The sequence below is a fragment of the Saccostrea echinata genome, unplaced genomic scaffold (genome assembly GCF_033153115.1).
Source record: "Saccostrea echinata isolate AGI-Se365-2 ecotype Australia unplaced genomic scaffold, CSIRO_AGI_Sech_v1 ptg000051l, whole genome shotgun sequence".
Taxonomy (NCBI): Eukaryota; Metazoa; Mollusca; class Bivalvia; order Ostreida; family Ostreidae; genus Saccostrea; species Saccostrea echinata.
The window spans coordinates 5,716,306-5,722,339 of NW_026889800.1; positions in this window are offsets into that span (position 1 = coordinate 5,716,306).

The following is a 6,034-nucleotide window of genomic DNA, read 5'->3' on the forward strand; positions in this document are numbered from 1 at the left end:
TGAACCTATGTTGACAGCCCATATGCAGGTATATATGTATTTTGCGATAAAATGCAAAAAGTATTGTCCTCGGTACCTGGGACAGACTTTACACTGCATATACTCAGTTTTAGCCACAAAGCTGTCTTTGAAAGAGAAATGTACAGGTCTTGAAAAGCTTCTTTTTCGGCTTTATTAATTGACGTGTTCCTGACAGGAATCTTTAGGGAAGACAAATAAACACAGAGAGGTGATTGGAGTAGAAAGTGACAAGATTATTAAGACAATGTTTTATCCCCTTTTGCCACTGGTAATGGAAAAGGAAAATATTAATACCCTGTACCAATTTCCCATTAGCTTTTGGAGTAATGTATACGTCAAGCATCCTGGAAATGTATAATAAATGATTTGTTAATTACTCCCTAAATTGGGCAGCAGGAGCATAAATAACCTAAAGGGGCAGAAGAACTGTCGTTCATTTGCAGAAGCCAGGGATCATTATCAAAACATATGTCGTATTTACTAAATCATTCATCTGTCCAATTGTTAAAAAAATACAAAAAAAAAAAAAAAAAGAGAGAGAGAGAGAGAGAGAGAGAGAGAGAGAGAGAGAGAGAGAGAGAGAGAGAGATCCAACTCTGAAGATTTTATTTATGAAAAAAAAAATACTACTCATTTGTTGATCATTAATTTGCATCTTCAATTTTCTGCCCCCCCCCCCCCCACTCTTAGTCTTTTGAGTGTGAAAGTGAGTACACATGAACACAAATTATCTGATATGTTCGCATAGCAATTGCATATTTCATGTAACACCAGTAATTTTTGTTAAACACCAGTTTTGGTCAACAATAGCTTTAACATCTGTAATACGCACGAAGAGAAATGCATGCAAACAAATATATATATTATCACATGAAGGGAGATTTATTATATTCAATATTCATACTAATAGTATTCTTTGTTTTTCAAAGTAAAGTGAACGGAATCAATCCAAAGATCACTGAAATACGAGTGTTTAATTCTCACGATCCCTGCAATCGATTTTTTGATATATTATACTATTTTGGTTCATGGGTATATATCAAATACATGCAATAAGCCCATTTCACTTTGTTCAATAGCTAAGGTTCTTTCGATCATATTTTCTGCTTTTCAAAGTTACAAACATATGCTCGAACATCATAACAGCATAAAGTGCTCATACACGCCTTTATACTGTTACATACTGGACAAAATTATTATCCTCCCGATCTTCGATCCTTCCGGGGTATCTCGATATTATCGTAGTTGGATGAGATTTTTAGACGGCCCGATGTATTTTCATCTCGATCTTACTTTAATTGCATGAGACTTTTAGACAGCCCGTTGTATTTTCTGTCCCCTTAAGGTAAAAAAATGATATCGACCTTGATTTAAAAAAATCTAGTTAGTGAGCAAAAGTGTACGGTCGATTCAACACAAAAAATCTTGGATAGGAAAGTTCTTTTGAAATTCCTTTGAAGTATTCGAGAGGTTTTATTAAATTTATTTTTCATAATTATATGCCTGCTTAAAACATACCTTTGCCATACCCTGAGCTACTCGTGTCCTCACTAGATTTAAACATTTACTTTCATTTAAAAGCCTTTTAAAGATGGATAAGATTTCCAACTGTTGAACAAACTTATCAGGGAGATTAGAAAATCGACACAAAAATATATTGATTTGAATAATTTTCCATCAAGGCTTTGACAACCTGAAGCGTCAATGTTCAGGGTTAAAATTCGAAACAGTGATAAATTTTCAATATTCAAGTCAACCAAGTGAGTTCAATCTAGCATACTTATATTGGATTCCTAAACTTCATAAAAAATTTTTACAAACAAAGATACATTGCCCGGTTCAGCAATGCGCTACCAAGCCCTACCTCTACTCTTTACAAAAACATTAGCTGCTGTAAAGGAGAAACTTCAGACGTACTGTGCCACAGCATATTCTAGAATTGGTGCAAATCAGACTGGAATCTCAAAAACTCCAAGGAACTTTTAAAAAATTGTAAGTCACCATTTTTCTAAAGTCAATAGCAACAGAATATATGACTCTTCTACACTTTATACAACCATTCCTCAAGATAAATTTAAAACCAGGCTTTTTGATAATATAGACAACTGTTGTTTTTTTTTCAATAAAAATGAAACTCGGAATTTTCTGTATCTTGTGATTGGTCATCAAGAAAATTACTTCGTTAAATATCACTCTGATTCTACACATTGGCAACCTTTATGTAGTCTTTGGAGACCGGGGGGGGGGGGGGGGGGTGGGGGTGGGGGGGGGATGGTTTCCATCAAAGGTCGTACGCCCAGTCGTAGCGCTACGCCGGCATAAAGTCGGGACTGACACAATGATTTGCGTTTCATTAAATAGGTATCTTTCCATCGGACTAAAGGTAGGCCAAAATTTTACGTCTACTCATGGGTAGGCGTTAGTTCGGGCGTAAACATAAAGTAAAGTAACTTTACTGAATTGAAAATAATTAAGCCATTCTTTAAGAAGAATTACGGTTCTAAGAAGTCTTTTTGATACATACGATGCATAATATAATTTCATAACAGTATGAAATTTCACAACTATGAAGATATGGGGGACAGGAAATTGGGGAGGAGGGATACACCCACTCGAGGAGGTAAAAAAATATCGTGCTCGAAAACTCTATTTCTTATTTACTCCACGTCCAGAGAGGGGTCAGGGAGGGGTTCAGTCCTCCTCGCAGCAACTTGTGGAGGTATTTATATAGGAGTATTTATCGTGCAAATCTAGAGTAAAGTAAGTGAAAAATGAAAATGACCGTGGACCCCTGTTAGAGAGTTAAGTTAGTACGTTGGTAGGAAGAACTATATTTATGAAGTTTAGGAATTGAAGGGAAAGACCCGCCCCCCTAAAATTTTCAGGTTTGGGAAAGAAAATTACGATTTTTATCAAGAAGTTTCTCAGATGGAATTTTTATTTACTAATGACTCGGCCCCATCCCCCCTCTCCCTTGGAAAAAAAAATCACAGACCCGCATCTGCGTTCAGAAAAAGTTGCTAACGTTCAAAAAACGGAAAAAAAAAGATTCCAGTTGATTAGAAGTCAATTTTTTTTTACTTAGAAGTCAATTTTTCCTGATGTTCAATACAAATTAGGGAGGGTTTTACCTAAGGGACTAGGGGTCAACAAAGTCACTCGAAAGCTTCTGAAAATCAGCTGTCAGAGAAACTTGACTCGGAAATGACTGTAATTTTACAATTATTACGCCCATGTATGACTATATATATTAATGTTTAAACAATGAATGATAAATTTCTGAAAATTTCAAAATGAATATCGATGGTACTTGCCTTTCTTTATCATAAAACATAAAAAGAATCCGCATTAAAAAAAAATAAATACTACAATTTTTAGGAACAAACGGAAAGGCGTACAACGTAATGTCATAGAAGAAATAAAAAAAAAAGTTTATTTTTTCATGATGATACATATTTTGTATTATTTTATCTATTCTTGATAATTTAGCAGACTAGTCCATCATATGCTCAGTTACATATATTTACAAGTATATACAATTGTAACGGATTCTCTCTCTCTCTCTCTCTCTCTCTCTCTCTCTCTCTCTCTGTGTGTGTGTGTGTGTATCAAAATCGAAGGGGGTGAGGCAGGGGAGATGTTAATATTCCAAAATAAATACATTTACACGAACATGTATTTCTTTTCTTTAACCTTAAATTTTGGAGTTTAATCAGACGGTATTTTGTAAATAGTTAATATTTTATAATATGGTCCCTAAAATTTTATGTAATTTTTCATTTAAGTTAATATTTGTTCAATTGTGTACAATGTATGTAGAATAACACTGTATGTTATATTGTACACAATACATATGTTAATGTTTTTTGCACATGTGCAATGCAGCGTTGTCAAGGACTTAGTCCTGAGACTAAGCGTATCGTTTACGACTAGTCTTACGCTACTTCGTGAAACGCAAATTACGTCCGACTAAATTTTGGCGTAAGCCCAGGAATCACAGCCAAGTTGGGTCTTAAATTTACGACTTTTGATGAAACGGACCCCTGGTCTTCCAACAAACTGTTGGAATCCCTATCGGCCCTTATTGTGCACCTTTATTAGTCAACCTGTTTTTATACGCCTATGAGGTAGAATTTATTCAAAAACTTCAACATGAGAAGAAGAAAACACTTGCTGTGGCCTTCAACTTAAATTTGGATATATCTATGACGATTTATATATTAACAATAGTCACTCGATATATTCCAGTGAACATTATATAAGACACCCCAGAGTTTGCCGCATTTTTTATGTTTAGATGTTTTACTGACTAAAGAAGAAGGGCATCTAACAGCTAAATTGTACGACAAACAAGGTGACTTTAGCTTTTCCGTCGTCAACATTATGTAGCGATATTCCGCTATCACCTGCAAATTACGCTTCCAAACTTATTCGATACCCAAAAGCATGGTCCGAGTAGGATCAAATTTTAAACCGAGGCAGGCTCCTGACAGAAAAGTTGATGTTACAGGGATTTTATTAACCTTGTTTAATTTCAGCATTTCGTAAATTCTATGGTCATTATACAATGTAATGACCTTGTTAGCAAATAAAACCTATAATAGGGTTCACGGTAGGTGTGACATATCAACAGGGGATGCTTACTCCTGTTAGGCACCTGATCCCACGTTTGGAATTTCCGGGTGTCCGCGTTTTATGTTCTGTTAAATTACATTTAAATTTCCATCACATTATTATGGTTTGTATTGACAGTGCACGGGTCCTTTGTGAATGATCAAATCTTCACGAAATTGTTCAAAATAAAATATCCCAATGCTTTGGAATTAACGTTTCACTTACTAGGCCGTCAGACATGATGTATGGAAGCGACTCTTAACGTGTACGAAAATTATATATTGTATCTTTTTGCATCTTGCTTTGCATATAATTGATTCTAACTCATGCTGACCAAAGCTTTTTCTGTAGTACGTAGCTCATATAAACCAACAGCTCAGATATTTTTTTTTCTGATTCATTTCGTTCCGGTGTTCTTTTGTCTGACGATCTGTACTTTTGTACATCTGTCCATCTGAATTCGAATCTACACTTCCTGAGGATGCTTCTATGTTTATATTACGTATCATAGCTTTGTTTGCTGTTCTTGAGAAGAAGATTTTTAAAGAGATTTTTAACATCTATATATTCTCACATTGATCACCTTTTGTGTTTCCACCCTACCCATACCCCTGGGGATTCAAGATTTGAACAAACCTGATCAAAACTACCCATATCAATATGACTAATCATGGTTTTGCTGTTCTTGAAAATATTTTAATTTTTTCCCCGATATATTTCTATGTATGAATTTGATTGCCTGTTGTGGCCCCACCCTAGCCCTTCGTTTCATGATGTGAACAAACTTGAATCTACACTACGTAATGAAGCTTTCTCATAAGATTCATCTATCACTGCCCAGTAGCTCTTAAAAAGAAGATTTTTAAAACATGCCATTAAATTTTCATTAATACGTATTTATTTTCCCTTGAAAGAAAGTGTAGCCCTTCATGTTAACAAACGTAGTCCCATTTATACAAGAATGCTTTATAGAATGTTCGGTTGAAATTGGCCCGGTGGTTCTTGAGAAGAAGTCGAAAATGTAAAAAGGTTACAGATAAACGGACGTTAGACAAAATATGATCAGAAAAGCTCATGAGCTTTTCGCTCAGGTGAGCTAAAATTGAAGATAATAAACAATGATTCTTTAGAAATCTTTGGGTACATACACATATCAAATGTCGATCTGCCTATGATTTTTTTATTGAACTTTTTTTTTCATTGGTTCTTTTGATATTTCATTGTGAATATCATTAAGTCGTTAATATCATGAATATACGCCTTGCTTAAAAAAGATAAATGTACAAGAAAATCGATATCCATCATTTTGTATATCGAGTGCAAGTCCTTGAGTTATAACACGGGGTTAGAAGTATCACAGATATCGAGGATTAATCTTCGAACACGTTACTCAATTCAC